Source organism: Setaria italica, chromosome VI, assembly GCF_000263155.2.
Source record: "Setaria italica strain Yugu1 chromosome VI, Setaria_italica_v2.0, whole genome shotgun sequence".
Lineage (NCBI taxonomy): Eukaryota > Viridiplantae > Streptophyta > Magnoliopsida > Poales > Poaceae > Setaria > Setaria italica.
In genome coordinates this window covers 23589671-23601418 of record NC_028455.1, presented here as the reverse complement: position 1 = coordinate 23601418, position 11748 = coordinate 23589671, and positions in this window count along the sequence as shown.

The window sequence follows — 11748 nt, the reverse complement described above, 5'->3', positions numbered from 1 at the left end:
CAAATCTAGTTCCCAGTGTTACTTGTAGACTATCCATGCTATGGAAAAATCATGACCAATAGAATTGCCTATAATTTTTCACTTCATCCCAATGATAGAATGGCCAAGTTGATCATACCAAGTATATCAAATGCAACATGTTGCACGGGAAGATGTATGTAGAATACAAACCTAGAGAAATGTTTCTCTTTGACACATATGCCATATCCAGTACTATCATCCTGTGTTTCCACATGATAGAAACTTTTATGGATATCTCTATAATTTGGTACTCAGGATAAAACATCCTAGATGACTTTAGTACCATATGGAGCATGATAGTGGACTATCATTACATTGCATAGAGCGATTGTCAAAACATTTCCTCCTTTTTTTCAAAGGACTGTGAGAATATTTTATTTCCCTAGTATAGAGTTTGTGGTTTAGTTGGCCACAAGGCACATTTCTTCCTCAATTGGAAAAATTCCTGTACATGTCTATATAGGACAAGAATTTAATGAAATTCTTATCGACTATACAGAGACATAGTATTGAACATCCAATACAAAGGTATGACATTCCAATACATATGGGTTTGTGTAGAGAAGTAGATGGACTTGAAGAAGGACGCCCATCTAGAGTAGGCGTTGGACTTCATTGTCAGCGTCATCTGGGTTTGTGGGTGGTGGCAGCGTATCAAGGGGGTGTCACCTAGGTTTGTGCGGATCAGGGGGGAGGCGCAGGGAGAGGAGAGGAGGTCCACGATCTAATCTCGTGATACCATGTGGAGAAGTAGTTGGGAAACACCACACACCCTAATGAGGGAGGGTGACCTCTATATGTATATGGCCAATATGGCTTGGAGTACAAGGAATACATCAAGTGTATAAGGAAAGGATAAATACATTTTAATATACACATATACTTCCTAATAATTTGTACAACTCAAAACTCATGAGTTTGTACTCCCCTATCATAACCAAGTTTGTAGAATAAAAGTTATGAGTAATTTTTTTCAACTCAAATAGCATGAGTTTGAACATATTACAACATCATTAAATGGGATATCAATGATATGAGATTATGCCAAATCTCAAAGTAGATCATTTAAATAGTACTTAATGAGCATGTCATCCAACAAAATGGGGTCCTCTTAGAAAAGAGAAGTGTTCTTACATGATCATATAGGAGCTAGAAGTAAACAACCAACCACTAGTGTTGTGTTAGATTGAAGATTGAAGGGTGCTTCATATCTTGGATCTGATGAGTACTTTGCATCCCTTAGGGACTTGAGTTATAGGATTAGGTGCTTAGGCATATGACACTATATCAAAATGTATAGTGTAACAACATTTATGACAAGTGAGTTGTCATTCTCATTGCCATTCTCTTTGTGGAGTGCATTGGACATTTGCCTCTTGTTGTGTTTGCATTTATCTACTGGGTTCATAGATTAGCAGGAGTGTCAATCCATTGAACCTCGTGTTATTCTCAATGTTATTCTAAACACTATGAACCTCAGGAGAGAGGAGCCACACAAATTGGGCATTGATGATGATTCTCCAAATGAAGTTCATCATACTATTCATTATGTGTTTTGAATGAATGGAGAATAATGCTGGCAGTTTGCAAAATTTCAACTTCAAGCAAATGTTATGAACAACAAGATTGTAGTTTGCAACAATGGAGACTTACATAGTTCTACTTATAAGGCAGTAGGTCTTATGAGTTCCTTTGCTATTCATTGTGTGCTTGTACAGCAAGCCACAAAGCACATAGGTTCTTTTCCAATAGGTACTCATGTGTGAGATTCTTATGGATCTAGAACCTTAAAAGAAAGAGTGCATCACACTTCTTCTAGATGTGAAGAGGTGGATCCCCATGTTAGGGTTCACTAATCACTTTTAGAAGCCCATGGAATGCAAAAATGATCTTGATATCTAATGCACATGGAGGATAATCAATCCCATCTGGCGAGTCCATTGAACTTTATTAAAGTAATTATCCTTGACATGACATAACCATTGGTTTGACATGGCATAACTATTGGTTTCAATTAATTTACAGATGGTAAATTAAAACCACATTGGTGATGTTATAACATTGATGCAAAATATGAAACGTCATATCTTCTTATGTTGGAGAATTGTAGGTATCACATAAGGTGTACCTAATAATTGAGTTATTTTTGAAAATTGGTGGACACAACGTAGATAATCTCCATGTTATGAAACAATGGAGTAGATCTCCCAGTAGTGGGAAAGAATCTTGTTGTCTGAAAGCATGGTCTCTAGGCTGGTATATTCAAAAGGAACATACCGCAGCCGATGCTTAGGTCTCCACTACCCTGTGCTTGACCAAATTTAAAAAATAAAATGGTAATGACCAAAAATGTGTAGACCACAATTAAATCTCTAAATACATTTATTTGGGAGAACACGTGTAGGTAATCATCATAAGATGTAGATCTCTCAATGATGGGCACGTAATATGTTATCTAAAAGCTTGGTCTCAAGGCAAATAAATTCTTAGAGAAGAATTTATTGCAGCCAATGCCTAGATCTCCATCACCGTGTTTTAATCTCAAGTAAAAGAGATGTAGTATATTTTGCATCGAATTCATTATCAATTAAGTATGGCTTAATCAAGAGAATTCAATTTTGTTAAAATGCAACTTGTAAAGTAAATTGCTAAATTAACAAAGTCGAAAAAATGTAGTACAGGGGTAAATATTCTTCAAAATTAGACACAACCGTACATAATCTATTGTTGAAGTTGAGTACTAAAATAAAGATTGGGAAGTAGCATAATTATGTGAGATCCTGCAGGGTTCTCGTCAAAATAACCACAATTATGTATGTTAAACAACAACATACATATTCTGGTCTAAAATATAATGTATGGAAGTAAATACTCTAAAAGAGTAGACACTCTGCCATACATAATCTGTTAAAGTTGAAGACTAAAACAGAAATATAGTTTCTAGACTGAGGCATTTCAGTTGTGGCTTTAGGCGACAAACCACTAACCGCCGCTTGAACATGCCGACCAACCGCAGCCTCCGCCGCCACCGGAGGGGCGCGGGTGGGCGAAGCCACCGCTGAGCCTTGACAGTTGGCACTGCCGCTGGAGCGCAAGCAAACACTGCTGCTGGCTGTGGCCGGGAGGGTCACAAGATGGCCGGTGCCGCTACCGCGTGCCACACACTATTGGAAAATGCGGCATTAGTCCCGGTTGGTAGGGGTCAAATATACCGAAAACCCATCTGGGATTAAATTTTTGAGACGAAAGGGGGGATTCTTTAGTCCCGGATCATTCACTCGGGACTAAAGACCCCCCCCCCTTAGTCCTAGTTGGTAAGGGGCGGCCACGCCAGGCACACCACGGCCCCTTTAGTCCCGGTTGGTTTTACCAATAGAGACTAAAGTGGGTACATGCATGCGTCTGCATGCACATACCCCTTTAGTATTTAAGACTTTTTTTCAATTCTTTTCTATATGAATATTGTATGCAAGTCATATTAGTATTGTATGCAAGTTGTATATATATTTCATGGTAGTATATATATATATACACACAATTCTTAGTATATTATACAAATTAAACTAGTATTTATACAATTACCATATATATAATAATTTATCCACTTCATTCCTAGGATCCTCCTGTCATGGTGTTGCTCGGTGCGTCTATTGAACGTCCGTCGTAATGAAATTCTCCCTCTAGATTTATCACCTCGTCCACCAGGAATCCTATGAGACCTTCACATATTGCCAAAATTCTTTCCTTCTCCAAGAGTTTTTTGTTGAATTTTATACATCTATAATTTGAAAATATGTGAATGTTACATGAACAATTAAATATAAGGAGTTAGAAAAAATTTAATTATTAATAGTTTTATTTTATGTACATTTATATCATGCAACGATAGCACCTTGGGTCCCACAAAATTGTGCATATGCTCACTGACGTAGTATCCACATAAATTATTGCCTTGTTCTTGTCTCAGGCACTTTAGTGGGAAAAAAACAAGTTATGAAATATTCATGTTAATAAATGTACAAAATGTGCAAACTTCATATGTACCGGGAAGTCTAATCTGAATGTAACTTTTTCTTTGAATGGACCACGGTGATTCTTAAGGAATCATTTCCATGCACTGCGGATTAAAATAATGAATGGTACAGTGTTAGGTGAAAATTTAGAAAACAAACTTTTGCTTAGAGATAAAGGTCCATAATTATTACGAGTTTAGCATGTCTTGAAGTCTTGGTACTCCTTCGGTGGTTTCCTCAACAAAACGAACACAACGACGTGACTTCTATCAATCATAATTATTATAAGGATCCAGTGGAAACTGTGTACGTAAATGTTCATATTAGAGCTAACTAACATTAATTAGGTAAGGAAAAAAATAGACGGTACCCACACTTACTTAAAGTTGTATGACAGTAGTATGTATCCCTTATAATGTTGTTTATCCAAGAAATTGTATACCACCTCCAATGTTTTCTTTGGCTGATCCTGTATCTGCTTTTGGTTAACGAGTGATGGATTCATGAAGCCAACATTGAACTACGATTCTCTGCGGCACCTCTGAATTAGCATCCTGCATAAAATCACTACAAGAAATCTGTTAATCTGTGATGAATTTTCTGTGACGATTTCAGAGAACGTCACTACCTGCACACAATCTGTGATGATTTTCAATTTCATGTCGCGAATCTATCAAAGTAGATATGAGGCTCGTAATACAGTGATGTTTTATGAATTTCGTCACGAAGCGACCCAAAACCTATGACGTTATAATAATTTCATCATGAAGCGGCCTAAAATATGTGACGTTATAATAAATTCGTCACGAAACGGCCCAAAATCTGTGACGTTATAATAAATTCATCATGATTATTAAATTTAGAATTGTCATAACACAAGGGGGCAAATAGAATTTTTGAAAAAAAAGAGCGTAACAAAAAAAGAAAAGCAAATATAATATTTGAAACCGAAAATAGGGGGAAAAACATGAAAAAAAGTGTGATAGAATGGATTCGAACCTAGGATCTCATGTAAAAAAAGGCACATGAGTTCACCTTTGAGCTACTTGTGATATGAATGTTTCTGGTATTTTTTTGCTTTGTAGAAGTGCTTATATTTCTTGCTAACGTGGAAAGTCCAGTCATCAGTCCACCTCATCCGCTGCAGCCACGTCAGCAGGCCAAAAAGCGGACCAGGCGAGGTGCTGCGGCAATGGCCCAGCTGCCCAGGCCGAGCAGCCCAGCCGCGGGAGCGGTCCAGCTGCCCAGACCACAAGGCCCAGACCACAAGGCCTAGCAGGCCACGTGGCCCAGCTGTGGCAGCCGGCCTGCCCTAGCAACAAGGCCTAGCCGCGGTAGTGGCCCAGCTGGCCACGCGGCCCAGCTGCTGAAGCTAAAATGGAAAAAAGAAGAAGCACAAAGTGCTCCATGTACGATTCAAACCTAGGTCTCCCAATTAACAAAGGTTGATGCGCACCACTAAGCTATTACCTCACTTTGGTATTCAATAATGAGACAAATTATATGTAGTTATATTCTGAGCAGCTAGGGAGGAAGACCAAATGACCAATTTACATTTCTCTTTTTAATCCCGAATTAAAACATGTAAATGGTATTTCTCCCTCATAAGAACTCCAAATTTGATTGTTTTTTTCTAAAGTTTTCTAAAATCAAAATATGGCATTTTTTGTATTTGGGTATCTAAGATAATTATTTGATGTATTAGTTAGTTATTTAAAAAATAGAAAAACAACTTCTCGCACAACAAGTGGCAATGTAAATCCAAAAATGTGAATATGAGGGTAAAGGTGAGGTTGTGTCCAATTTTGAGGTGTGTATGAGCGATACAAGACTTGAGTTTTATGAAGCTTCAAAGTTTCACTTAAGTTGTATGAAAAAATGTGAGAGATCTATCCATTTTGTGAATAATGTACACTCAAATTTTTGTAAAATCTTATGCAAATTTTATGTCAAGCTTATACGTCAATAAATTGATTCTATAATAATTTTCAGAATTTTCTGAGAAATTTTAGGTATTATTACTATTATTTTATAATAAGGTTGCAAGTAGAAATTTGAATTATCCCTAGCAAAAATTTGCACATATCATCTATTTTCAATATATGGGATATAATTAAACATACAAATCTAAATATAATTTTTTTGCATTTTTTGAATCTTATTGGAGGTACACATAGTTCAACTTGGAATTACTTTCGATAAGCACGTAGAAATTCATTTAAATGATAGAAAATACTAAATCTGTTAAAAAAATCTTAAAACTTCTACATTACATCTTAGATATTGTCTATTACATGTAAAAATATAATTAGGGGTATATAAAATAATTATTTTGCAAGTTACTTCACAAGGGTGTATTAATTAGTTAGTTAAAAAATAGAAAAATAACTTCTTTCACAACAAGTGGCAATGTAAATCCACAAATGTCAACAAGAAGGTAAAGGTAAGGTTTTGTCCAAATTTGAGGTGCATACGAGTTCGAACATATTTACGAGGTTTTCAAATCTCAAGGTTGGACTTGAGTTGTATGAAACAATGTGAAAGGTCTATCCATTTTATAAACAACGTACACTCCAATTTTTGTAAAATCTTATGAAATTTTTATGTCAACCTTTTAGACCTAAAATATGTTGTCCTATCATTGTGTAGAATTTTCTGACCAAATTTAGATATTATTGTAATTATTATGTGGTATTTGGAGATAGAAGTTTGAATTGTCCCTACAAGACAATTGAATTTTTTTATCTATCTCCAAGACATGGGCTATAATGAAACATTTGAGTCTAAATATATTTTTTCTGCAATTTTTCAAATCTTACCGGAGATACGCATAGTTCAACTTGGAATTATTTTCGATAAGCACGTAGAAATTCATTTAAATGATAGAAAATACTAAATATTTTAAACAATTATTGAAACTCCTACATGACAACTTAGATGTTGTCTATTACATGTAAAAATGGAATTAGAGGTATATAAAATAATTATTTTGCAAGCTACTTCACAAGGCTGTATTAATTAGTTAGTTAAAAAAATAGAAAAATAACTTTTTTGCATAACAAGTGGAAATGTAAATCCAAAAATGTTAATAACATGGTAAAGGTAAGGTTGTGTCCAATTTTGAGGTGCGTACGAGTTCATACATGGAAAGTGCTATTTAAATCTCAAAGTTTGACTTAGATAGTGGAAACTATATGGGAGATATATTCATTTGTAAACAATATATAGTACAAGTTTAATAAAATCTTGTAAAAATTTTATGATAAACTTATAGATTCAAAATATGTTTCTACATCAATTTGTAGAATTTTTTGATCAAATTTAGATATTATTGTAGTTATTATGTGGTAATTTGGAGATAGAAGTTTGAATTCTTCCTAGAAGACAATTGATTTTTTCCTCTATCTCCAAGACACGGGCTATAATGAAACATATGAGCCCAAATATATTTTTTTTTGCAGTTTTTCAAGTCTTACCGGAGATACACACAGTTCAACTTGGAGTTACTTTCAATAACCACTAGAAAATCATTTAAATGATAAAAAATAGTAATTGTATTCAAAAATTAATAAAACTCCTACATGACAACTTAGATGTTGTTTATTACATTTTAAAAATATATTGGTATATTAAGATCATTATTTTTGTATGTTACTTTACAATAGTGTAATAAAATGAAAAAGAAAAAGAAAAAACATTAAGCAGCGAAGGAATGAACCAAGCCCGTTTTGGCCCAAATGGCCCAACTATTTCTGGCTGTTTATCGCTGATCCGACGGTTGTGATCGCAACCTCATGGTATAAAAAGACTGGCCACTCCAAAAACCCTAGCTCCTCCCCTCTCTCCGTTCCGCTCCAGCCGCATCCCCCCTCCTTTCCGCAGCCCCCGGCCTCCTATCCGCCGTCCCCCCACCTCCTATGCGCACCTCCTCTCCGCAACGCCCCACCTCCTATCCGCCGCCCCCTCCGCACCTCCGGCAACCGCGCCTCGCTCGCTACCACCAGCGGCCACGCCTCCTTTTCGCCGCCCCGTCGCTACCTCCGGCGGCCGCGCCTCCTCTCCTCTCCCTCGCCAGCTCCGACGGTCGTGCCTCCTCTCCTTTCCCTCATCACCTCCGGCGGCCACGCCTCCCTCCCCACCTCTGGTCCTAGATCCGGTCGCCACACCTAGATTCAGCCGCCACGAACCCCAATCCGCTGACCTCGCTCGATGATGGCTGTTGACGAGGCATCCACCGCGGGTGTCGCGGTGGCGGCGGCCGACGCAGGCCTGGCTGTGGCGTGCTTGCTCCCCGTGAATGACATGCCCCTCCCCGCCTTCGACGCCAACCACTGCCTAGATCTGCCGACCTTGCTCGATGATGTTCCTGTTTGAGGGCCCCTTCAGTGCCGTCCTCCACACCGGTGACTGCCGCCTCACGCTGGACTACCTCAGCACCCTAATGCCCCTTCTCGCCCGCCACATCAACTACCTCTTCCTCGACTGCACCTTCGCACGATGTCCCCTGCAGTTCCCCACCAAGGAGGACTCCATCCGTCAGGTGAGCTCCTGCTTCGAGCTCCTGCTTCGCCACATCCATCTGTATTCGGCGAATTGCTGCCCGATTGGAGCTCCTAGGATCTGAATTCCTCACCCAATTGCTGTAATAAACTGTTTAGATGAAGAGAATAAACTGTTTGATATGTTGAGTGGAAAATAAATTATTTATAGACCTCTTGAGAATAAACTGTTTGATATGTTGATATGTCAAGGCAAAGAAGGAGAAGCTAGAATCCAAGAGGACCAAGCTTAGCCCGATATGACCATTTCTCTCCCTCCATTTCATTTCTGATGATGTCAATAATACCTTAATTGATCACTTAGATTGCACATGTAGTTCTGGTGTACTGTTTATGACTTGGTAGTGTTTGCTATGGTACATTTTCTGCCCCTTGTATGAATGGTTTAATTTGTTTGATGTATAATATTTTGAGCAAATTTCATTGGTTGAATGTATTAGTACTGGAGTTCTGTGTGAATGTTTTAGTACTGGAGTTCTATGTGAATGTTTGCATATATAGTACTAGAGTTCTGTAATTGTAGATAGATGCAATTGCTGTGAAATTGGGGGCCTGTTAAATGTACTATATCTTGTAGTGTAATCATGATTGGTCTATTCATTCTTAAGCTGATCCGACTATGTTAGATTTGTTACTATATGTTCTTCTATTGAGCTGTTAGTCAGCCTTTTGGTCTCACTTGTATGTTTGTCTACTTGAGAAAAAATAGGAAATTGTGTCAGTCTATCTTGCACTTTCATCCCCAACATTATCAGCAAGTGCAGCTACCAGAGCGTGCAATGCACTTGGACTTCTTCAGGTATAGTGATGATAGCGCAGAAAGTTGGGCTGTGTTCGGCTGGCTGCAAAGGGTTTCCAGCGAGCAAGCAGCTGCAGTGTGCTCTCTGCCGTAGCAGCAGTAGCTAGCTGCTTTGCAGCCAGCCGAACATAGCCTTGGTTGCTGGTTGCAATGCAGTCTTGTTTACTATTGTTATACTCCACAGGCCCACATGATTATGACACCTAGATGCTTAGTCTCAATTCTCACCTTGACTAATCGAGATATAACATAGTGCTTTAAAAGTACATTCTTCTGCTTTCACATTACCATGCACTTAACATACTGTGGGTCTATACAGTGATCATTGTAATTTCATCAGCATCTATAACCCTCTGCAGTTTTACTGTGAACTTAAAAAAAAAGGCAATTTAGTCTAGGATGTTGTGCACTTAACATCCTATGAAGTATGATATGCATACACATGACCTGTTTGATTAAATACCTTGATGCTCAACTAGTATGCCAACTTTCGCACTTGTGTTTCGCACTTGTCAACCTATTTGATTAACCTGTTCATGATTCTAATTTTGTCTATGATTCCTTGTTTTTTTTCCAAATACAGGAATGAGAAATCCCTGCTGACGATCCACGACTTCTCAACGTTACCCGTGTTTTGGACAACCTGAACGTCCGATTTGGTTGCAGATTATTGACGAGAAGGTTTGGTGGATGCAAGATGAAAACATAATGTAATCATCTTTTGTGATGTGCTTATGAATGTCACCTGAGATGTTGAATCTTTTTTTTTAATTATGAGATGCTGATCTAATATGCTGTAATTCTGATAAATGGGATAAAAATGTGCTATGTGTTTTGAGTTTAAATGTTGCTATTATAAATGGGCTGACTGTTTGAGTGAGTTGAAATTTGATGGGCTGAAATGTTTATGGGCTGAAATACACGTCGGTGGCCACGTGAGCAGCTACGTCAGCATACACATCAGCAGCCACATAGGCATACACATCAGCAGCCACGTTGGCATACACATCAGCAGACATGTCATCGGCGCTTTCCACATCATCATCATTATCCACATCACCAGTCACGTTGGCCGCCACGTGGCAACCATCTGTGACGTTTATTTTTGTCACAAAACATTGGGCCTGGGCTGGGTTGCACGGGCCTAAGGGTGGTTTGTGACAGTTTTAAAACATCATAGATTGTGCTGATCTGTGATGAAAATGATGAATACATCACCTGCGTTAATCTGTGACGCTCAATACATGACGTTATCTGAAATCATCACAAACACTGCTTTATGACGGTTTTTTAGCGATATGTGATGGATTTGGTCCATCACAGATTAACAGATTTCTTGTAGTGAATGGAAGACGAAGTTAGTAAGATGACGCATACACAAAAAATAATGGTATGTGTCAATAAGATTTTCAGCTAGAATGCTTATGATGGCACCACGGAAAAAGCTGTCAGCACAATCAAAGGCACATGGATCCTCCGAGGTACTGCCCTTGAGCTTTCTGGCTACGACATGCATAACGTTCATGGTTTTCAACCACAATGTAAGCCTCTCACGCTAGCTTGTAATTGGAACCATCAAATACGTTTGGTTTAATGGATCCGTAGCAAAACTAGATACCAAAAGCCTATTAACAAAATAAGGTTTTTGGATTGTTAGAAAACTAGGCATATTTCGGTATATTTTAATTTCAAAATTAAACATAAATATTATCATGAATATGTTGAGTGATTCAGTGATAGCATAACATGTGCCAGTGTTCAAGTTTAAATATCTAATAAACATGAATAAGAATAGGCACAAATGATTTAGAATGTACCTTGGGCGGGACCAGTGCCGGAGGCACCGGATGCACCGTTACCATCTAGATTAGTCATACTAATCGTGGGATAGTCTCAGTCGATGTAGTCGTACAGACGTGATGCCGGAAGAGATCGATGCAGTGCAGTCCCTCGAACGGCCACCGGGAAGTAGTAGGAAGTAGTCGATCAGCGCGGCTTGCAGACAAACAGGTTCTCAGCCACCAGGAAGTAGACGTTGTAGCGGTTGCGTAGACGTTGCAGACGAACAGAGAGAGAGAGAGAGAGAGAGCAGTCGCATTAAATGCTCCCCAAAAACCTTATCGCCCGCCTATCCCGAGCAGGATCTCTGGCAGAAGGCAAGGTTCCGGAGGCTGTGCTCTCGCCAGAACTTGTGTGTGCAGTGCCTGGCGATGGGAATGCAAAGATGTGCAGCAGAATACAGAGGGAGAAGGGAGAAGTCTCCTGAAAGGAATACTTGGTGCGAGTCTAGGAGGAGGAGAAAGGAAGCCTTATATAGCCGAGTGGTGAGGGAAGGGGGATGAACCTGGATGCCTGG